Raw genomic sequence first — 24,594 nt, forward strand, 5'->3', positions numbered from 1 at the left:
AAAACACGCACACAGGCGCGCACGCGCGCGCACACACACACACACCCACACACACACACACACACATACACACCCCAACCTGCCTCTTTGCTCCTTCTCTGTCCAGGGGAAATGTCATCACCAGGTTAGTGCCCTCAGATGAACCGGGAAGGTGAGTTCCCCACCTGTGGTTTGAAAGCTGGTGAGCAGCTGCTGAGCGGGTATCTGGGAGCCAATCCCCTTCCATCTGACTCTGAAGTCCGCACTTATTTTCCTGGACTGCACCACCATCCTGTTTCCCAGTGTGAGGAATCTTGCTGTCTTGGTGACACACACTTTCCCCAAGAATGCTTGGTTTTCAATGAGGGATTCTTGTATATTTGGGATTCTTGGAAGCAGGACAAAGACTAATGAATGGCTGGCTCTACCCTAGGTTTGGAAACCCTCTAGTGCTCACAGGATTGGATCAAGGGAGGAAGGAGGCAGGAACGGAAGGTGAGGGTGTGTTTGCAGCAGAGCTGAGGGTTGGCAGGGTTAAGATGCAGGACTAACTAGGTAGTTCAAGTTATCAGCAGTCCACAAGTTACTCTGGTCCCACGATCAGAAGTCACCTTCTACTCTGAATAGAGGCAGTAGACTGAATTATGTTTGTTGAAGTCAGAGTCACAACACAGCAAAGTCAGGCAGTTGGTGGTCAAGTTCACCACAAAGAGTCACAGTTGGGACCTACTAGGGGGCAGTACCATGTGGGCCTTGGGGTCAGGCTCATAGAATCCCCTCAGTACTACTAACTAACTATGTGACTGCAGGCAAGTCTCCTAATCTTTTAGAACCTCAGTCTCCTTTTCTATTAAAGGGGTTAACAGCCACTGTGCAGAGTTGTAGTGAGAATGTAGTTTTGAAATGTTCAAGTGTTTAGCGCAGAGAAGTGGGCCCTCAGAAAGGTAAATATTGATGGAGGAATTTGAAGAGTGGGAGTTTAGAAAACCCTCAGTGTAGTGGGACAGCTGCAGAGACAACTCTGGGCATGGCCAGGGAATGGGAAGATGTATGCTCCCCCAAACCCCTGAAGCCAGGGCAGCTAAGTTCGAGTTCCCCTCCTCCTTTTCTCTCTAGGGACTCCGCCTGTTCGACCCTGCCTCACCCCTGCCCCAGCCACACTCCTGCATTCTCTGCCATCTCAGCTGCTCAGGTGCAGAGTGTGGACATGTGGGCTTCAGACCTCCAGAACAAAGTTGTAGAGAGTTCACAGGGGTCCTGGGTCCCTTCGTGTCCTCAGCTTAAAGCTGCTGGGAAGCCTGCAGGCTCCTCAGGACTCATCAGGCAAACTCCCAACCCTGCTGTCTAGGGAGCTTCCTCCATTCTGGAGGAAGCCAGGGCTGAGTTACTGCATCCCCCCAAGAACCCTAGTGACCTGGGCAAACAGATCACAGCCTCAGTCCAACCCAGAAGACGGAACACAGACTTAAAGACCTAAGAATGATTTCTCTGATAAGTGGATCATGATACATAACAGGGCAACGGGGGAAGAATGGAGGAAGGATGGATTGTGTAGAGGAAAATGAGGGGCAGGGAGGGGGCTGGGGGAAGGAAAGATATTAGAATGAGACAGACATCATTACCCTATGTACATGTATGACTGCACAAACAGTGTGACTCTACTTTGTGTACAACCAGGGAAATGAAAGTTGGACCCCATTCGTGTACAATGAATCAAAAAACCAATAATAATAGTTATTATTATTATTATTATAATGAAAAAAAAGACCTAAGAATACAGACAAACAAAGAGAAAGCAACAGCTTTCTTTCAAAAGAGCAGCAGGATCATGGGGCAATTTAAGGAATCCACATTCCCTGGGGTTCATCTGGGGAGACTTTCCAGCAAGGACGGTCCTGGGCAGAACTACCCTGTGGTGCCACCCACGAGCTCTTCCCAACAGTCCCCTCATTTTCCCTGCGGCCTGTCTGAAGGAGAACAGGCACTTTTTCCTGAAATAGTGAATTTACATAACCTCTCCATGGTAGCGATGCTCAGGGTGGCTCTGGTTACAGCGACGGTTTAAGGACTAGAGGGCTTGTGATGGCAGAGGCAGAGAGGGAAAACAAAACAGACTCCACATGAGGTTCTCATTTTCTTTAGCCACGTGAGAACGACCCTGTGGATCCAGCTATAAATACCCAGCTGCCATTGCCACAAGATGGAAAATCGCACAATACACACAATACATACACACACACACACACACACACCACAAGACAAGTCCCTTCAAACAGTTCGTAGGCTTACGAATGCAAATCAATGTTTCTAAGAATATCTGCCTTGAGAAGAGGCGGTGCTGGACTCCCCTCTGTGGTGGGCTAAGGAGTCCATAGATGTCCTTGGTGGGCCCTGGCAGGCAGGTGGAAGGTGAAGCTGCCCCACTCCCTAGACCAAGCCGAAGCACACCAGTGGCCAGCAAACTGGACTGAGGGAAGAAGTTGGAGAGCAGTGCCTTGGAGGGAAATGAAGAACAGCCAGCTTGCTCCTGGACGCCAGAGGTGGGTCCTCAGCAGAGCCTTGGGCAGATGCGCATGCGCAGTTTATTGAAGGCCGCGCACTCAGCACCAGGGGAACCAGAGGGCAGGGGAGGATCAGGCAAGAATGTAGTCTCAGGTGAGGGCTGACTTCAGCCCATCTTTGCAGGGCTCCGGAGAGTGAAGTGCATATTTGTTCATAGGGGCAAGGGTACAGGGCTTCTGCCCCTTTCCTCATTAGTGGCACAGGATGCAGGTAAGGCACAAGCAACTAGAGCATGGTAACTCGCAGGCACCTCTTAGGGAGGAGTGCTATACGCCAAGGGTAATCCACCAAGGTGTGTGCACGGCCAGAGTAAGCACAGCAACGGGGGATCTGGCCTGGGGCACCAGCAGCATCTTCCATTTGGGGTCCGTGAGCACAAGTGGCTTGTGGCTTAGTATTTGCGTCCTCTATTGATTACAAAGCTTTTTGTTTTGCTTTGTTTTTATTTTGTTTTACCTGGGATGCTTTTAGAATCGACCCATGGAAGAAAGAAGCAAAGGTTTGATCGATGTGGCACACAATGCTAATTGCCCCCTATATCTTGTCTCTCCTTCTTTTATACTAATAGATCCTTGCTCTTGTTTGAAAAAGCAACATGCCCTGTTAAAAACTGTTCAGCTTCCCTCCAGACTGTTGCACTTTGGGACCTCTACTGAACAGTTCTGGCCAATTTCTGGATAGGTCTTTCATGGAAGCTTGTTAAAGAAGTAGCTAGCATGGGTCTTCTGTGCTTCATAATATTCTTTCTTCCTACCTGGAATGCAGCTGTGAACATGGGGGCAATGCAGTCATCTTGTAACCATGAAACAATGAGCAGACAAAAGTCCCATTCTTTAGAATGCAGCTCAAAGACGACAATCTCATTCTAAAGAAGGCTGAAGTAAAGAGAGATCCCTGGATCTGGATCCCTGATGACACTGAAACCACTCTACCAACTCTGAACAGTGTAGCTTATACAATAATAATAATTTTTAAAAACCCTAGAAGACAGAGCAACTCTCAAGTTTCTACTCCATGGAGCTGAACACAAATTGTAACTGATACAAACCTCAAAAACTAGTTTCTGCAGGGTGTCCCAGGAAAACAGCTCTTTGGATAAATAAACGGGGAGTGCTATTTAGACAATCTGAAACCAGTTTATTACCGCAGCGCTTCTCTGAGCATTGTGGCTCTGCCGGGGTAAGAGGAGGAGAGACAGAAGGGTGTTGCTTAAATGTCTTAACCACAACAGTTGGGTTTTTTCCCCCCCTCAGGACCGTTGTGAGAACCTGGCGTGCTCTCAATTGCAGTTTGGGAAGCACTATATAATAGATAACCTCTGCAGATTAGTTTGCCTCCTGAACCTTTCGTGACTTTCCACCTCGAGGGAACCAAGCCGACAGCCAGGTTCACATCTTGATGTTGGCCCTTCATGGGTCTCGAGTGTGAGTCAAAGAAGGAGGCCTGCGAGGTTGGTCAGAAAAGGGCAATGAACTAGAAAATTAACAGACTCAAGGGAGGGGCCTAGGCCCCTGGAAGTTTGGAGTGCTTACTTCTCTTTCCAAAAACATGATTGGAACTTATCTCCAAAATAATAATAATAATAATAATAATAACAATGATGATGATGACAATGATGATGATGACAATGATGATGATGATGATGATGATGATGTTGCTAACAGCCAGAATTCCTTGAGCACTTCTGATTCTGTGCTAGGCACTCTGCCTCACATGGATGATCCTATGCCATCTTCCCAATCGCCCATGAGGAATGCACCTTCATTTCACCCATTTTACAGATGAAGAACCTGAGGCCTACTGAGAGAGGTCAAGTGGGTTATGTAAGATCACACAGCTACTGCATGACAGAACAGGGCCTCTGCCTCCAAAGTTCACCAAATCAAATGGCTCATCCATTCACCTTCCTTTACCAAGGATGCTTTTATTTGTACAGTATGAACTGTTGCCTCATTGCTAAGTGGCTTTTCAGGTGTCCCTTCTCTTTGGTGTGTACAGAGTGATTCATTTAATGGGTTGTAACCTCTGTACCCCTCAGGAGCTCAGAAATACTATTTGCTTCCTCTGTTCTTTGCCATCGTGTGTAGAGACTGTGTTCCCGCCATGCAGGGACACTCCTTTCTGGCACTTATCACAGCTCTCACGGGAGGCAAGACGTGCTCAAGCAAGCCTTAGGGTGAGGGCAATGAGTGTTGCCAATCACGCTGGAGCCAGGAGGGGAGAGGCAAGGAGAGTCCAGGCAAGAGTATCCTTGGCATCAGGCCCTTATTCGTCAGAGCCCTTAAGATCACCACGATGTGTGATGTGTACCACTTGGCCTGAGCCTGGGCCAGGTCTCCAGTTCATACCCTGACACCAGAGACCACCAAGCTCAGTCACTGGAGAGAACACACATCCACTCTATGGATTGCAAAGTATTTAAAGCCCAACAAATACTTGATCTTCAAATCTCATTCCAAAACATGGGCCTTTTAAACACAGAACAAAGGTCCTGTCCATCACCACAGGGTGAATCCAAAGAGATGCCTCTTTTTGGTTGCAAGGCATATAGAAACAGATAAGGTGCTGGTTATTCTCTGCTTGCCCCTCTGCCTCTGCTCCCTGCTTTCCTCTGCCATGCTTCTGCCCCAGGAGGCTGACCTTTATGGAATGTATCACCCAGATGCCTGGGATTTTGGTGCCCAGTGGTACTTGGTCAATGGCAAGCAAGAGCAGGTGACTGGAAGGTAGGAGGAGAAGGGCCCTCAGGGAGGTTCTTTCACCCCTTTCTGCTAAGCCACAGCACCTGCCAAGTGGCCCCACCTCATGGCTTGGACTGGTACACGACTCTGACGACTACTTCCTTCCCCTTGCCCCTCAAGTAAAGGAGTGCTAACAGCTTCCTGGAGTTGCTTACCCTTGGGTGCCACACCATCACCTTCCTCCCTGATCTCTCTGCCAATAGTCCTTTCGTCCTTTGGGGAGCATGGACCGTTTCCTACCTGGATCCAACTGGTACAGACTATGCCATACCTTTGCAGAGCAACCATACTCTCAGGATTTGCTCAAACAAGTCCCCCATTTCATGCGATTTCCCTCTTTTTAATTAAGGTGAATTATATGCTGCATAAACAAGCAGGATACAGACAGGAGCCACCCACAACTCCAGTCTGCAGTGTAAGTGCCATCTCATTGGACAGGGCCTCACTGCTGTGGAACGGGGAGGTGAGGTTCTTGGGCCTGGTCAAGGACAGAGGCTGCACAGTAGAGGACTGATGGGGCACTGGAGGCCAACACAGTGTCACCTGGATTGGGCTCAGACCAGATTCCCAGGGACGGGGGCTATCATAAAGCATGAGGCACACACCTGAGCTGAATTCACTGCATTTCACTGAGATGTTCAGAAGAGAAATCAGCCTGGCAGTGCAGTCAAGCAGGAGTGAAGCCATTCCCAGTGGCAGGCACTGTCCCACACAAGGATGTTTACAAAAGCCCAGAGCCCCAGCTGGCTGCCTAGAAATGAAAGTCCAAAGGGAGGGAGAGTGTCATGGAGAGGAGGCAGTTGTGGTGGGAGGAGGAGATCCTTCCGCACTGTGGCAATGAGAGGTACCTGAGACCATTGCTCATGGCTACCGTCAGTTAGCACGTGCAAGAAATTCCAGAAACTCCCAAGGAAGCAACTGGGGAGAGATTGTTGCATCAGTCTGCCATGTGGGAACGAGCCTGGGAGATGCTGTTTGGTTTCCATTACTCTGACCCTATTTTGCCTTTCCACCACCATCAAAAAATATGATCCCAACCAATCCACAAGTCAGGAAAAAAAACAAAATAGGCCGAGAATTTTTGTTCAGAAACAGTGATTACCATGTGCATGTGGCCTATTTGGAGATGTCACATCTACTAAAATGTCCCAGATGAACCTGGAGCAAATGGGGAGCAGCTTCATGTTGGCACTGCAGCATGCCAGCGGGCAGAGGAGATGGATTAGGAATCTGTGCTGTTTCTAAAAATCGACTTTTTAAAAACTAAAATATATTTTAGATATTTTAAAAATATAGACGGTAAAACAAACGTTTGTGTGCCCATCACTCAGGATAAGAAATAAAATATTATAGATCTAAATGCCCCTTCCCAGCCTTCCATGCTCCTTCCCTAGAAGAGGCCAACTCCCTAATTCTGTGGTTATTCCCAAACATGATTTTATACTTTGATCACACATGTAATTATTTGCAAATAAGAGTATTATTTTGCATGGTTTTAAACTTAATAGCTCCAGCATCTTTCTGCAACTTGTTTTTTGCACTTAATTATTTCTGAGAGTACACCCTTGTGGGCACATGTCTTTCTAGAACGCTCCGATTTCCCACTGTATTCCACAGTATTCCATTATTTGTATGCATCAAATTATTTAACCAGTCTTCTTGTTGATGATAGACATCTGGGTTGCTTTTTAACTTTCAGAAACCTCCCCGTAGTGAACACTCTTGAACATATCTCATTTTCCCATGTGTTAGAATTTCTCTAGACTTACACAGAAGTGAAATCGCTGGGTCACAGGGTAAATGTATCTTCAATTTTCTTAGCTAGTACCCAATTGCCTTCTGAAATGTTCATATCAATTTAATTTCACCCACAGCAAAAAGGGGTTATTTTTGGCATGACAGCTAATATAATGAACATGGGGTTGTTTTTTTTATTGTTGTTGTTTTGCCAAATGAAGAGTATAAAACAGAATCTCCTTGTGATTTAATTTATGTAGTTCCCTGATTCCAAGGAAAGTTGAGCATCTTTTCATAGGCTTATCATTCAATAGGCTCATCTTAATGTTAGACCCATATTTGCATCATTGAGAAACCAAAAGAACTTTTCTTTCAATTTGTGAAACTTGGAGTGGGGTGGGTACCTCGTCACTTCTCCATTAGAAAACTTGAGGGGCGGGGAAGAGTGGTAGATGGACACAGAGGGAAGATTTCCTTTGCATACTGGTTGTGAGACCGTGAGTCTTTGAGCTGTAAGATCAGAGAGGAAGCAGTGATTCCCACCATCCCCCGGCAATGGGGCAGGGGATACATTTTGAGACCCTGTTGATGGCATCGAAAGAGTTCCGAATGTTTTCATTGTGCGCCTTTGCCTGTAAGACACACAACCCTGTGGCCATCACAAACCACAGGAACCCATTTGCCCATCTTCCTGCTGCAGGAAGCCCCATGTATTTACCATCCCAGCAGCAGAACGTAAACCTGGGAGGAGACTCTGTAATATCCTTACACGGCCTAAACTCTTAAATGTAATCTAAATCCCTCAACTTTGAGCATTCCTTTCTCATAAACACTCATCAGATGGGACAGTATTCTGTCATATGAGTCATTGTGCTGCGGCATACCTTTGACATGCCAAGTTTTCTCCACTAGCCATTTTAAAAGGCAGTCTATTCCTCACGATAATAATTTGAAATCCATTGATATAGAGCAGGTTTTAGACAAGTGCATTTCAAGCATCTGAAAGAGATAGGACAGATGGACAGTATTCTTCTCTTCTAGATCTTTGCACCATGATACTGCTGAGTATCATGCAGTATGAGGATTTGTCTATCTCTAAGTCCCTGGCACAAGGATGGTGGCAAATGGATGAACCGGTCTGGAAGTGTGTAAGAGCAGGGACCACATGTTATTCAGTTACTTAGTTCCAAGAGGCACTCAATCTGTTTCTTCAGGGATAGATGCTCTTCCCTACTGAATCTTCTCCAAGCTTTAACATCAGGGCAATGATGAAATGAAAGGCCCTTCTTGCTTAGGATGTACAAGAACTCTAAATATAACTTGGAGCTGGGTGCAGTGGCCTCTGCCTATGAGAGGCTGAGGCAGAAGGATTGCAAGTTTGAGGCCAGTCTAAGCAATTTAATGAGGCCCTAAACAACTTAGTGTCTCAAAATAAAAATAAAAAGTTTTTAAAAGGGTTAGAGATATAGCTCAGTGGTAAATCAGCTCTGGGTTCATTCCCCAGTGCCCAAAACTAAAAATAAAAATAAAACATACCATGGGATGCCTCTTTTCCATGAAGCCTTCCCTGATGTGCCCCATCTCAAAACCATGTTTCCTTCTATAGGTACTACATTAGCACCATATACTACCTAGAACGACAAGGCAAAAGAAATGATCTGGCAAATAATAATAACAAATACTTAAGGAGCGCACATTATTTCGGGCACTGTTCTAAGTACTTTGCATGCCTTAATGTTATCTTCCTTTGTGAATAGGCACTAATTACTCTTACCATTTTACAGGTGAGAAAACTGAGGCTCAGTGTTCAAGGCTACCTTCCTATTAAGTGGTGAAATTTGATTTTGGATCTCAGTAGATTGATTCCCAGAATCTGTGCTAGAAGCCACTGTGCTATACCAAATCTACTCAGCCTACACAGGCCATCAAACATTTCTTGCTGTTGTTCTAGTGGAATGCAGCTGTGAACTTAATAAGAAATTAATTATCCTTTGCATCCTTAGCTTTGACACTCACATCCAATCCCTAAGGCCCTGAAGAATTTGCTGATTCCTCCTTTACTTATTAATAAAAATTCCCAGTCCTGTGGGCTTGCCACACATACACTGTCACTTAAGAGACCAGAACCTTGGATGCAGGAGGGAGTTTTTCTCCCTGGGATTCACTCCCAGAGCCTGACTCAACACAGAGTGTCTTCCACCCAGCACCTTCCCAAATATTTGTTGAACAACCCAAACCACTACCAACAGAATCATTCAACTCTTTGCAGTGCACCAAGCAATTTCCATATGCCTTTTGTCATTCAGACTCACCTCCATCCTATACCACAGGGATTACTGTCATTCGTCATTTCCATTTCACACAGGACTAAAACCCAGACTTAGAAATGCTCAGTAGCTCATGGAAGGTGGTTCAGCTAACTAGGGGAAGGCAGGAGTTCAAACCTAGATCCTCACACCAAGCGCCATGATACAGCGTCATCTGCTACTAATTAAGTTGACCACTTTTATTCTTTGTCACTTTTGGTTGTACACACACACATATACAACACAGACTTCTCTTTCAGGTCAATGGAACAATAACCAAGAAAAGGAGGAAAGAATCTAAACTAAGCTCTTGTTCTATGAAAAGAAAGGAAGAAAGTAAGGGAGGAAGGGAGGGAGGGAGGGAGCAAAGGAGGAAAGGAAGGAAGGAAGGGAGGGAGGGACCACATGATAAATGGCATATACAGTCAGTAAATTATTCCTGAGAGCTAACTCTGTGCCCAGGCTAGGTGCCATAAATGCTACAGTGCCTAAGGCACAGGCCTAGCCTTCTAGAAGCTTCAGTGGCAGATAAATCTCAAAGGTGAATACATCTGTCAAAGGAAGTCCCATTTGGGCCAGGAATGGTGTGGAGAGCAGAAGACACCCTGTCTGACTAAATTCCAGAGACTAGGAGCAACTATGAGCTCAGGGCAAACTCCACACCACGTTCTGAAGGAGTTAAAAAGGACCCGTTCAGTCCCATGACCAGGGCGATGCCCACCCAGACTTCTAGTGGGTGATCATATATCCCAGTTTACCTGGGAAAGTCTCGACTTATGCCTATTTCCCTACTGTCCCATCCAGTTAGTGCCCCTTTCACTCTTGAAAGAGTCCTGGTTTAGACAGTAAATTATATGGTCTCCCTTGCCTTCCAGGAAATTCATGACTTTCTCCAACAGCCCCTGGGTAGGAAAGCAATTTGGCTTCCCAAGGTCATTGGGTTGCCTTATTTCTGCTCTTTTTTGCAGAACTTCTCATAGACATCAGCCCATAGCCTGCCCAGGTCCTAAGGGAACAGACCCTAAGTCTGTGTCTTTCCTTCCAGGGCTCACATGAAGCCAAAATGAGTCACTAGGGGTTTCCAAATTACATGAGTTTTAGACTTGGGCATTCTGTTTCCTATCCTGATTGATAGTTTCTTATATGATCTTTGGAAAATCACTCAAATTTCCTTTCATGAGTCTCATTCTCCTCATCTGTAAAAGGGTTTCATAAGCCCCAGCTTGTGGTGTTGCTATGAGGAATTGGTGAAGTAGAGTAAGTGGAAATGCCTAGCACAGTCTCTTGGATAGAGTACTGCATCACCCAGCAGGTCCTAGAACATGTGAACTCTCAGATAGAAAGGGTGTAGAGGATGGGAGCATCCAGTGTATCACCAGGTTTCCAGCTTCTTCACTACCCAGTTGCACCTGCTCCTCATCTTTAAAGAAAATGGAAAACATGGTACAACCTTTCATAAGACTGGCAGTACCTCCTCAGGGTGAGCATGTGTATTTTCAATGAGCCAGTAGGTCCATTCCCAGGAATGTACCAACAGAAATCCACGGGTTCACCCAACAGGTGCAGAGACATGCACAGCAACACTATTGATGACAGCCCCAAACTTGAAGAACATCTAAGTGTCCATCAACAGAAGAATGGATAAAAAGTATTAGACCCATGTAGTGGAATATTACACAAGAGTGAAAACACAACAACAATACAGTGAGCAAAAGAAGCCAAATGACAAGTATCCACTGTATGATTCCATTCATACAAAGTTCAAGAACAGGAGACACTAATCAATGGCATTCAGAGTCAGGATTATGGAAGGGCAGTAAATGGAAATGGGTACAGGGGCCTTCTTGGGGAAGGGATGGGGTAGAGGGAGGAAGGGCTTACAATGTTCCAATTTTTGAGCAGGGTGTTGGTTACACAGTGTCCAGTTTGTGAAAAGTGATTGAGCAATGTCCTTATAAATCATGTATTTTCCAAATAAGGTTGCATTTCAAAAGAAATTGATGCAAAGTTTGAAAGAGGAAAATACATTTCTTTCTTTGGTAAAGAGTTGAGCAGTCTAGGTAGGCAGACACTTAACTGAAACCAGCAGTGGGACACCTTCTTTAATAACTGTCTGCTGAGCTCCTGTTCTGTGCCAGGCACCCCGCGGATGGTGGGGAGAAGAGCTAAGGAAACGTGGTACCTGTTCTCCATCATCACCGTCAATGCCAACAATTCTTAGTGCTTGCTATGTGCCAGGCATGGCTTTGGGTACTTTCTTTTCTTTTAGACCACATAATACATTCATTTTATCCTCTTAAGACTTATTTTACAGATAAGAAAACTAAAGCACAGAGAGAGAAAGTGATTTGCTCAAGGTCACAGGTACCAAGAAGTAGAGTCGGCATTAGAAAGGAGGCTATCTGAACCCAGGGCCTTTGCTGGGAATAAATGGCCTCGCTACCTCTCATCGTCAAGGAATCCTGTCTGTCCATCAGCTCCATCAGCCCCAGCTCCCATTTAGGCCGCCATGGGCGTCAATAGCATTACCTCTGTTCGGGGCAGTGTTGACGGTTAATTATCGATTGGGTGTCTTAGAATGGCAAAGTAGTTTCCAACTCTATCTCTGAGAAACTGCCAGAGAATGCCTCATGGTGGGAGACAGGCTGATAAATCTATTGATGGAGAGGAGAAAGGGAGAGTTGAAAGGGCTGGTCCTTCTACCGCCCAAAGTGCACAGAAATCTGAATTTGTTTCAAACTAACTTCAAAGCTGCCTCTGGCACTGGGGAGATTTTGACACATCTCCCCACTGACCTGGAATCACTTTCTGCCCTCCCTGCTCTGGTCAAAAGGACTTGAAGCTGGGGGATATGTCCCTGGGAGGAAACCGGAAGCAGGGCTGACACGGCTCCTGGGAATGTGTCTGGGTCCCTGTGCCTGGCATATCAAGCGTTCCTCACACTGGCAGGCTTTGCTTTGGCATTCTGGCTGGGTGACCAGGGTACATAACCTGAGAGGCAGGATGTTCAAAGCATAGTGTCAAAGACTGCCCGTGCTTGGGACAAAGGGGTCAGAAATGAACACCCATAAGGGGGAATCAGGCTTGGCTGAGAGACCCACGCAGGCATGATGTGAATACCTATGCAGGCAGGGAGGTGGCTCCCAGTGGACCAGCAGGGTCCCCTGAGACCACCCTCTATCTATTGCAAAAGCACCACTAAGGTGAAGAGGAATCCCCAAGGTCAACTTGCCCAGCCCCCAGTCTCCAGACAGAACAGCAACAAAGCCATCTGGTCATGCTTCCATCCAGATATAACCACCCTCCTCAGATGAGCGTGGGGTGGGACACAAATGTGAACTTGACATTGAAAGTCAGGATATTAGCTCACTTTGCCCAGTTATGATACAACTCTGTTCATAGAAAAAATCAGTGGGGGGTCACCTAGAAAGCATAGAAAATAGAACACAGAGGAAAAAAAATGCACTTTTCCATAGTCTCACCTAGCTACAACACAGATACAGAAAATAACAGGCTCAAGCAAATTCATATAACATTGTCCAATCTCATGGAGTCGTACCAGGCTCTGTGCCAAGGATGTGATAAACCTTCCTATTTAACTGCCTCAGCAAGGCTGTGAGGAAGGGAATGCTATGATCTTCCTTTTACAGGTGAGAAAACTGGAGGGCAGACAAGGTTGGTGACCCGTTGGGCAAGTTATTCAATGGCAAAGCAGGGTCGTCAGGGGGCAGATCATGAGGCAGAGTGAATGGGGTGGGAGGTTTATCAAGAAGGGCACTTGGATGGTGACCTGGAAGAGGGAGGGAAGGGTAAAGGAAGTACTGGGTGGAGAGAAGGAGAGCTAGCTCCAGGCAGCCTCCCGGAAGCCCAGGGGAAGCTGGGATGCTCCTCAGAATGTCCCCATGTTAGGACAGAGGCAGCAGGCCTACATAGCTTCCCCAGTCACTGCATATGGGGTGTCCCAGGAGGACAGCATGGTCAGCAGTGACTGTGGCAAGGAGGGTCTCTTCAGCTGAGTTCACTCCTAGAGACCAGCACTCCCTATCACTAGGGACTGGGTCCTAAGGGGCCTGGGTGGCACGGCCCAGCATCCACCACACAGAGATTTGGATCCAGCCTGATGGTCTGAGTATAGAGCCCAAACACATGACCTTTAGACCACGCAGCCTGACTTGCTCCAATAGCGCTGTTCTCCAATCTAGTTTATCAGCCTTCGGTGCCTCCTGCTGTATTGCCCACATATTCAGGATTAAGGAGACCCATGGAGGCAAGGCTAACTCTCGTGAGGAGGGAGGGCACTGCTGACAGTTTGGATATGGAATGTCCCCCTAAGACCCACATGCCACTAAAGGTCCAGCATGGGACCACTGAGAGGTGGCAGAATCTTTAAGAGGTGGGGTCTGGTGGGAGGTCTTAGTTCATAGGGAGTGTGCCCTGGGTGTGCCCCAGCCCCTTTCTCTTCCTTTTCTGCACATACCAGCCATGAGGTGAAGAGCTTAGCTCTACTATGTACTTCCCTACCATGATTTGTGACCTTGCCACAGGCTCAAAAAAAAGGTCAACCCACCTTGGACTGAAACCCCCAAAACTGAGCTAAAATAGATCTTTCTTCTTTGTCATTTGATCACCTCAAGTATTTGTTATAGTAATGAAAAACTGACCAACACAGGCAGCCATAGGACTTGACATTCCTAGCTTCCCTAGGGAGAGGAAAGCACACACAGCATAGTCATACCCCATGGTGGTCCGCCAAGCTGTGTATGTCCATCATGCAGCCTGAGCACCCAAGCAAAGCTTTCCTGGGCAATGTAAGATGCTTAGTCTGGTGGGCTCAGGGTGACCGTCCAGGATGAAACTTCATTTAATAACTGACTGATAAAAAATGAACATTCTAGGGCTGGGGATATAGCTCAGTTGGTAGAGTGCTTGTCTTGCAAGCACAAGGCCCTGGTTTCAATCTTCAGTACCAAAAAAAAAAAAAAAAAAAGAACATTCTAGCAAGCAAAACATGATCTCCAAAAGGTAAAGCTGTGTATGTCTGGGCATAAAGAAATCAGAACAAATTTTTTTTAAAATTAGACCCATTCTGTAGAGATACCCTTGAGGGGAAGAAAAGTCTTTTGCAGAGTAGCACGCAGAGAAAGATTCAATTTCGGTGTAAGCCAAATAAGTCACACCCTTCCGTGCCTGTTTATATACCTGTAGGTATTGGGTGCATAGAGGAATAGCAAAGGTTTTTAATTTAGCTTTAAGTTCAGCTACCAGATATGAACACTAATTGCCAAGGTGTAAAGGAGGACTACACAGTGAGTTTTCTACTTGTCTTTGCATGATCTTTCCTTTAATCAAGGAAAAGATGGTTTCATAATATGCAAAAATTAAATGAACAATAGATTTTTTAAAATGACTCACTTAGCACCACATATGTAGCAGGGGCCCATTTCATTTTCTCTCCTCCTTTCTCTTTAGGCAGCTCCTAATTGTCCATTTGAGGATGATCAAAAGAAATATTTAATTTAATGTGAAGAGTTTTGCATGCTTTGCCCCATAACCATTAGGAAAAAAAAAACCCATTTTAACATTATTCCTTGTACAAAATATATCTGCCACCAAAATAAATTTGTCACTAAAATCTATACAAACTATGCAACTCATTCTGTAGTAGAGGAGTAAAGGTGGGAATTATCTGCTTTTTGCTATATCTGTGACTATGCTTCCTATATTACTGTGCTAATGAAAGCCAGCCACACCAAGCCAACTCCCAATTATCTTGGCACATATACACAAAAAGCTCAGAGAAGCCAAAACCCAACTTTTCACCACATGTGCTCACAAGAAGTCAAAGAGTTGGTTTTAAGTTTCTTCCATCCTTCCCCTTCCCTAGCTAGTCACTATAGAAGTGTTCCAGATGGTAGAGAATGGAGGGATAAGGACACAAAGTGTCCACACAGTCTGTAAACTGGGTAGCTCTCGTCCACTGAGTTGGCTGTAAGGATTGGCTCGTGCAACTCCATCCACACCTGAGCAAATCTTATTCCTCAAGGGTTGACAGAGACTACTGCGTTGGATTAAGGGTCTAAATTATGCCAATTGGCTACCAAGTGTGGATTCTACACTGCAATTTGAGTTTGATGAACTCCAAACATATAGAAGACATATGTGAAGGAGAGTTAGTCCTTCTTTGACTGTAATGAAACGGGTTAAATTCATGAGAGTTGTGTGCCAGGTTCTTGGAATTAAGGAAGAAGGAATGGTTTTAAGGAGCCTGCAGAGGGAGTTTGAGAAAAAGGGACATCTGAGTAAGCCTTGAAGAATGAGTAGGCCAGGAAGATAGGACTGGTTCCAGAAGGGTCTTTTGGGTAGAGAGAACTATGCACAAGGGTACAGAAGAAGAACATTCTTGTGACTAGATTCAGTGCCATGAAACCTAAGCCAAGCCTTGAGGAATGATGGGAATTGTCGATCTACACAGCAGTGCACCATACAGGAGCTCACTTGCACCTGGGGCCTGAGCCATGCTGCATTGATTCTGAGCCACAGAGAAGCTGGAAATGCTACCTGTTTCCAATCCACCATCTTGGCTCCCCCATGCAGTCTTGAAAGGACACCCTGTATCTCAGAAATCTCACTTCGGTCTTCACCACACAGGCTTACTTACTGCTTTTTTCCTACACAGCCTTTGTTCTGTCTCATGATACTGGATTTAGATTTTGACTTTAGTCACTTAGTTCTCCCACTTCTTGGCTAACAACCATCATAGCCAGGGCTCTTGGCCAGGGGCTGACAACCCTCAAAACCATCCTGTGAGGCAGGTATTATTTTATTATCATCCCCATTTTCCAGATGAGAAAACTAAGAACTGGAAATGCAAAATAATTTATAAGTTCTTACAATAGGTAAGTGGGGAGTCAGGAATGGCACACAGATTTTTCTTATTCTAGAATGCCTTTTTGTTTCATCCCCAGACCTTTTTATTTTTTATTTTGAGACAGGGTCTCACTAAGTTGCCCAGGCGGGACTTGCAATCCTCCTGCCTCAGCCTCCCAAGTACCTGGGATGACAGGGTACACCACTGTGTCCTGCTCCTGGAACATAAGTCTTCATGGTTGTGCTAAAATGATCTTCCCTAAGTTACTACGCTTGCTCTGTTCTCTTTCTCTCAAACTCTCTGCAGGCCTCCTTACAACCATTCCTCATGTCAGATTCAGAACAGAAACCAGCAAACCTTTCATGGAAGGTACCAGAAAGTAAATATTTTCAGCTTTGTAGGCCATGCAGTCTCTGTTTTGTCTCCTTAACATTGCCAATGCAGCATGAAACAGCCATAAATAATTCATAAACAAATGGGTTATGGCTGTGTTCCAATAAAACTTTATTTATAAAACAGGGTGACAGGTTGGATATGGGTGTTGAAGTTGCCAGCTCCTTGTCTACAGTATTTTGTTTATTCATCCCTTTAGCCAATGTCTACTGAGTATCTTCCTGACACTCTTCTAGGTTCTGTAGATACAAAGAAAACCATACAAAGTCCCTGCCCTCACAGAGCTTAAATCCTAGCAAAGTCTTACCTGTTCCTTTTGCCCATGCCAGGTATCCTGGATCACTTGGTGCTTTACGTGCTCCCCTTAAATCAGGGGTTTTCAACTGGTCTACGACTTCAGATGACCTGGGGAGGTTGCAGAACTGAAGATGCCTGGGCTCCACTCCCAGAGATTCTAATTTAATTGGCCTATCATGGGCCCAGGTGATGGTACTTTTCCAAGCTCCCCATGTGATTCTAAGGTGCAGCTGAAGTTGAGACCCACTGCTTGGACAAATACTTGATTTCTGTTCCTTCCATTTACTTGTCATGTAAAATAGGGTAAGTCTTTTAAGTCCTCAGGGTCTGGGCTGTAAAATGTGGTTAATACCAATCTCATAGTATTATGATGTTTAAATGAAAGTATATACCTTTCATACTGCAGATCGTTACACAAATTTAAAGTACAGTTGCCATTAAACCATGCCAATATTATTGAGTTGTGTTAGGTGCTCCTCAGTGATTTTTTTAAACCAAGTTTTGACTTGGATTCTTTGAACCAAGACAGTTTGGGGCACTTTTAAAACAAGATCTATGGAGAACTCTCTAATAGCCCAGGTTCAGGGATGAGTAAGATGCTGCCCTTTCATTTATTTCCATAGAGAGTCAAAGGGCACTACCTTCTGCTTGGCTGGGGAGTGCTGATCTGTGCTCTGCTTTTGAATGAAGGTCTCCATCTCCAGGCTGGGACATCTTACCTCTGAGCACTGTTGTTAAGCCTCAGATAAGTGGCTTGTTTACTTTGACTTATGGACAAATGTCCAAATTCATGTACTTTCCTGACCTTAGAACTGGAGACAGGAAAGGTATATATGTATGATATCCTGGGTCCTGACCATGTATGATTTCATTTCATCTTCAGAGCAATGCTGGCAAGTGAGAGTAGTTATTTTTCTCATGTAACGGCTAAAGAAGGCTCAGAGAGTTTGAATGTCTTATGGCCTGGTGGTGCCACAATTCAAAGCCAAGTATGCTTGACTGTACAGCTCTTTCCACAGAACCATGGGGTAACCTACAAATTATTCAGATTCTCTTGGGCCAAGATTTTTTTTTTTTTTTTTTTTTGTACCAGGGATTGAACCCAGGGGCACTTAACCACTGAGCCAGTCCTTTTTATATTTTATTTAAAGACAGGGTCTTGCTGAGTTGCTTAGGGCCTTGCTGAGTTGCTGAGGCTGACCTTGAACTCATGATCCTCCTGCCTCAGCCTCCAGAGTTGCTGGGATTACAGGCGTGTGCCACTACACCAGGCTTTAGTCCAAGATTTAAAGAGACATAAAACTGCCTAAAGTTTGTTTTTCCCAGGTGTTTGTCCATGTCTCCCCCTCTCTGTCAACCTAGAAAGAAACCCACAACACTAGCTAATGACTTATCAGACTATTCTAATATGCCTTGGGCAGCACTAGCACAATCATGCACAAGTTCAAAGCCAAGGCACTTCCTCCCTCCACAACATCTTACTGTGCAGTTTTAGAACCTCATAATGAAATGAAAAACAAACCAAAAAATGTGAGGAGTGAGTTGGAGAAATAGATGCTGCCAGGAGGGAGGAATCCACTGACCCCCAATCTGGGCCATCTCAAGAGAAGTTGGCCACTGACTGAGCCTCTTAAAAGCTTAAAAGTCATCCCAGGCCACAGTTAAAGAGAGAGCTTGAACAAAACAAAAACAAATGTGATCTTCAAAGTCTTAAATGTCAACTTGAAGGATAACTTAGCAGCTCTGGGATGGGCCAAGAGGACCTGCAGCTGCTCTTTCCAGCATCAGATTCTCCTTCCTTCCCCAGAGTAGTCACTCCCCTGGATACTGTATCCAGCGGGGTTCAGGGGGCAGCCTCCCACTCGCACCCACTGGACATGTTTACAAAGGCTAAAGCTCCCACTCTTCACAACCTTTCAGACTCTCCCTCACTCTGACCTGAGCACCCTCCAGAAGCAATGGCTGCCTAACCAACCTCTGCCTTCAGGTTTGCTCTTCCAGACTCATCTGTTCTTGACCCCCACATCCCCACCAGGCTACCCTTCCCCTCCCTTCTCCACCACACACACACACACACAGCCTACTCAGCTGCCCTTCTCCCTCCCAACATAGCTCAAACATGGGGATCATTTCCGGGTCAGCTATCCAATATGGCTAAGGCCTCCTTCACCCCTCAGGATAATGGACTAGGCATGCTCATGGATAATCCTCACTGGTTACCTTTCCTAGAGGAAGTAAAGGTGACTGGAACCCCAGCAACTCCAGCCATTGACCTGCAATCATGGAAAATATGAGGACAGATGGGGTGGGGGGGGTCCTTTCCAAATAACAATGGCTCCTGATAGCTGAAAAACTGAAAATTTTTTGAAAAAATGATATTTCCTTTATTAAGGGACTGCAGCATTCCTGGCTTCCTTCTTGGTCCTTCTGCATAAATGTCATTTTGTAATAAGCTTGTATTTGTCTTCAGTTTACAGATGAGGAAGCTGAAACCCAGAAGAAGTAGGTAATGCATGCCAGGCTGCTGATTCCCAGGGCTCTCAGTTCTCTCCCAGAGTGGTCTGCTTGCAAGTCTGCACTCTTTCCACTGGGCCATGCTGCCTTCGCCGTCCAGAGGTAAGTGGCACAGGATGCTTCACAGAGTCTCTGGTTGGTAAGACCTAGAGAGTCAACTGCTACCAAAGTCAACAACAAACCCTCCATTGTTCATTTTGCTGGGTGTGTTTGTCCTTTGGACCTTCAAAAATGCCTGAGGATGCACTCTCCCTAATTAATCTGATCTCAGAGAGGATGAAAAACTAGTTAGAAGCCAGAGCTCATGGAAGGAACAGTAAAACGACTTCCATATTAGTCCAAGTGTCAGTGACCTGGGAATTCATCCTGGGTCTGAGGTGGGTGAGATGTCTCTCAAGGCAAACCCAGAAGGGCCGGGATTCCACTCACCCTTCGGAGAAACTCCACACGTTGAAAGAGTTGAAAGTCTAACTCTCGGGGGTCAGCCTCCCACCGGCACCCACCTCTGGGGATTCCTATGCTAGACCAAGAGTATTTCCAGAAGTCCTATCTGATGGATCCCCTCTGCCCTGGGGTATTTAGTCTTCTCTATTTTTAAATAATGGGAACAAGTGAGAACAGTTCGACTTGTCACTTCCATTGGCTCCGCTAAAGTCAAAGAAGAAAGTCTCGCAACCCTCACTATCTCTATGCCTTCACTGCCGCCCACACTTCACCTCTATCTTCATCCCTTACCCCGGTCCCAAACCTGTTCAGTAATGGGGACAATGTGAAGTCAAAAAAGCATTGAAGACAGGGAATTGGGAAGAGGATGGACTGGGGAGGGCATGTTCTCACAGAGAGCAGTAGTATTTCAACCACCCCCCCAGCCCCCCAAAGGCAAAAACATCCACAGGCTTCCTACTACTGGTCCTGCCTTCACAGCCTCCACCTTCCTGAGTCCTAAGGCCCAGGAGAATTTTCTCTCCCCTTTTCGTCCTGATGGGGGCACAAGTATTCCCTCAGCATCCAAGGATCTGGAGGGAAAGTCCTAAAAACTGGCTAGAAGTTAGCAGCCAGAGTGTGCAGCTACCAGGGAGCAAGACAATAATAGCACAGTTGTTTTTTTAGAGGAAGAAATGGGGGTGGGATGAAGTTCCCAGCACAGATGAAGAAATGGACCATTGATGCCTCCGAGCCCGAGGCCATGCCAATCACCACGCAGTCATGTGCGCGCCTGTCATCTCGCGGGGACCCAGCCGCCCCTGTCCACACGCACTCTTGTTGACATTGTCCACAGAGTGATTTCCTTCTTCCCTTCGCTTCAGTGGGCAACGTACTCCTGAAGTTAAATGAGTCCATTTCTGACATTGCCGCCTGCTCAGTCTTTTATGGCACTTCCCTGGGGTTCAATTTGTATAATTTCTAAAATCCTTCCCAAATCTCAACTTCCTGTGGGTCTGTTTTTATTTCCAGACTTCCTCCCTGTCCCTTCATTCTCTCATTTTTCTAGGACATAGGGAGAGTCCAATAATCTCCCTCCCACCCAAACGTGTAGGTTGGCTCCACTGCAAAATACAAAACCAGAGACCTGGCGAGGGGCAAGCTGACAACCCAAGCTCTCTTGCGGTCACTTGCTCATGAGTTCCTGCTACCGGCAGGCAGTGTCCTGTGCTGTGCCATCCAGGGCCCACTGGTCCCTGCAGCCCACAGCCTCTCATCTCGCTGCCCTAGTAGCCCGCTGTCCCCCATCTAGATCCCCAGTGGGTAAAAAATGGAAATCCAAGAAACTGACGCCAAACTCAGAAGTCAGAAAACACAAAACTCGAAATTTTTTAAAGATGGGAAGTTGCTATCATTCCTCTGTGGATTTCAAGGAAAACCTGTGGGGACTCTTTCCTGGAGAGGTGTGATTTTCCTTCCCACCCTAGGGAACTTTCCAAATCCACCACACAAACTGTAGAGAAGTGGCCACGGCAGAGAGCGAAGAGTTAAATCAAGCCCAGACCTCAGCAATCTGTGTTCAATTTTGATAAAAATCTCTCTCGCTCTCCCTCACTGCCCCCCTTCCTCCATCCCACAGCTCAGACACGTCTCTTTATGTGAGGAGTTTGCATCTTGTTTGGGGGATCACAGGAAGCACTCTAGGAGAACCTGGAGTTCACCCCACCATGGGCACATGTGGCAGAGACATCTACCCTGTTCTAGGTTCTGGGGCACAGCTGGACACAGGGCCACAGCATGGGGCCACCACCTCCTCCATCCTCTGCATCCTTCTTACAATTACCTGCCACCAAACCAGATCCTTCCTCTCCCAGTTAAGTCAGAGACCCATGGCTGGAGAGGTCAGGACCACAACGTGGTCGGAGGGTGAGCTCCAGTCACAGGTGCTGAGTGTCCCTTTCTGGAGATGCTCCTTGGTTGGTGGTCCCACTGCCCTTAGAACAAGAACCTCAGCACCGCTTGGGCTGCCCTGCTTGCCGGCCAGAGGCCAGGCCTCCAAGTGGAAGCTGGGGGCTTGTGAAGACTCCCAACCAGCCAAGTGAAGCACAAACTGGACTGGGAAAAGCCACCATGGAAAAGTTGTCAGCTTTGGAGCCACTGTCTCTATCTGTCCACTTGTGACAACAGTGGAGTCCGATTTCAAAGCCACATACACACACACACAAAAAAAAAATTTTTTTAAGTTTTCCATAGACATTTCCTGTGTCCAGATGTGCCAGTACAGACTCACACAATCACAATGCAAACACGCGCAATCGCCCGGACACACACTTGCATACACAGGCCCCGGGAGCCCACTCCAACGTCCGTCCGCGCTCCTGCAAACACTTTGGAGAGAGAAACAAAACAACCAGCCCGCGGAGGTGCTGCCTCTCCGGTGCGCGCTCAGCAGTGTAAAGAGCGAGGGGTGGAAAGCGTGGCGATGCCTCCCCGGAGCGGCGCGGCACCTACCCCGAGGCCCCCATGGCGCGTCGCGGCTCCCGCAGCCCGGGTCCCCCGCAGGGCGGCCGCTGCTCGGCGCTCCGCCGCTCGGCTCTGTCCTCGACTGTACTCCGAGGAGCCCGGCGGCTCCCCTCCCGCCCGGCCTCGCGCCGCCCGCCCGCCCCGCTCTGACGTCAGGCGTCTTGGAGCGGGATATTTATGGCAGGGATACTCTGAATTTTCCCTAGGTAGAGTTCTGATTGCAGTTCCTTGGGATTTGTAATTTTCACACTTTCAGACAGAACGCAGAGGAGGGAGGGAGGGCCAGAGCGGCAGGCAGGGCGCGGCACACAATGAGGCTAGCTGTTCCCCACTTTGGCAGGGAGACTTTTCAGGGCTCCCTCTGGTAGGAAGCACGTCAGGGTTAGGGAGGCACAAGTGGCCACCTGCGCGGTGGGTTTCTCTCCACCGCGACCCTGGGCAGCGGGCAGAAGGCTGGTGGAAGGCCAGCTCAGCAGGAGGGGAAATCCCCTCTCCACCAAAGTGCCCCTTCTCCAACAATGTCCCCAGAAGGTGCTGGGCAAGGGAGGCAGAGATTAGGCACCGTCCAGCAGCTAATTAGAAGCCCTGGTCCACACCCTAACAACTTTTCCATTTCTTCTTTGGGAGTGTGTGTATAAAAAAAAAAAAAAAAAAAAAAAAAAAAAGTTTATTTTTATTAAATTATGTTCCACACTCCCTGCCTCTGTATAGCTTTTCCAACTCAGTGCCAGTCAATTCATCTTACTTCATTGCTTATATACATAGTTTGAGCCATTTACAATAGCTCTTATTCATACTTCTAAAAATTACATTTAATTTTTTGAAAAATGTGATTGTGGTTCATCTGCTTGACAGGACTGGAAATGATGTCAGTCAAAAGTAACTGTCTCCTCCATGATTGCCAGCACCCCCCGGGGGAGTCCTTGATCTTCTCCCATTGCCCCCACACTCAGGAGTCCCACTATAAAGGACCTCCCACTCCATCACCCGGGTGACTTGTACAGAATCTTCTGGGCATTGGGGTCTGGAATTCAGTAGTTGTTTCTCCAGCCTGCTGAAGGAGCTAGAGGAAATGACTTAGTTTAGGGGCCATCTTTCCAGTATGGTTTATTCTTCATGGCTCCCAAAGATTGGAGGATGAACTTTAAAATGCAAAGTTCATCATGCGCAAATTATTTATACAGTTAGATAAGGTAACTGTGTGCATATTCAGTCCCCCATTAATGAGAGGGGGCAAGGATAAGCAAAAATCACCATTAAAGCCCAACTCCAGTGAACCTTCTGTTGCTGAATGGTGTGGAGATAGAGGTGTCCCTTACTCACAGTTACAGTATAGATAGGACTTGGAACCATTCGCCCTTTCATTGCAGCTGGTTAGAGCTGATTGTCAGAAGGAGCCAAGTCTTGGGATTAGCCAAGCTATCTTGATCTGAGCCCCAGAGGGCCTCAGAGCCCTGCTGTTTGGTCACTGTTGGGTTGTTCTCCTGAGCATCGTATTTCACTGCCTCCCCCATCTTCTTCCTCAAGACAAGGGTCCATTGGCAAAGAGAGCTCTACCCTGTAGCAGACACTATGAATTGGCTTCCAGAAGCCATTGGCAAGTCCCTTCTCCCTTGCCTTCCTGGAGTAAAGAAGCCAGAAACCTACAATCTTCACCATCCCAGGTTCCCTTGTAGCCAGGGATAGCTAGGAGACCCAGTTCTGGCCAGTGAGATTGGAGTACAGAAGACAGAGGCAACTTCCACAAAACTCTTTAAGAAAAGGTCAGATTCAAGTGACCTGCTCCTTCAGCCCTTTGATGTTTCTTATTCCTCCTTCTCCTGGTTCTTCTTCCTTAGAGTATGGATGTGATGCCTGGCCATGAGGCAGCCATCTTGCAACCCTGAGAATGACAGCCATTGGTGTTGGATGAAGGATCAGGAAAGTAGGAGATGGGCCCCAGATGACATCCATAAGTGGCTCCACCTTCTTCAGACTTCTTGTTATGCATGTCTGTTATCCTTGGGCCATCTGCCATTTGTGGCCACATGTAATCTTACCTGATATACTCATCAATTCACCTAAGTATTGCAACAGTTACTGAGCATTGGCTTATGAGTGTGACAATGATTTTTAACATGACTACTTGCACTTGCTTAATTCTTCATAGTTTCCAAAACCTGGTTCATATATATCTTCTCTGAACCTCACATCTTTGGAAGTTATTATCATAACCTCTTTTTTGTTGTTATTATAAGAAGATAGGTCTATG

At 46.5% G+C, this 24,594-nt stretch overlaps 1 protein-coding gene across 3 annotated transcripts in view; it reads right to left on the bottom strand.

The window, feature by feature from the left end:
• The window catches only part of Daam2 (dishevelled associated activator of morphogenesis 2), a 106,866-nt gene extending 84,402 nt beyond the window's left edge, over positions 1-22,464 (bottom strand). For 2 of the 3 annotated variants that reach the window (XM_047557422.1, XM_047557419.1), the window contains exon 1: positions 22,332-22,464. The gene's annotated coding sequence lies outside the window, so the exon portion shown is untranslated. The remainder of the gene's footprint in view (positions 1-22,331) is intronic. The other variant, XM_047557420.1, reaches the window with a different exon arrangement.
• Between the last annotated feature and the right edge of the window lie 2,130 nt (positions 22,465-24,594).

Source organism: Sciurus carolinensis, chromosome 7 (assembly GCF_902686445.1).
Source record: "Sciurus carolinensis chromosome 7, mSciCar1.2, whole genome shotgun sequence".
Taxonomy (NCBI): Eukaryota; Metazoa; Chordata; class Mammalia; order Rodentia; family Sciuridae; genus Sciurus; species Sciurus carolinensis.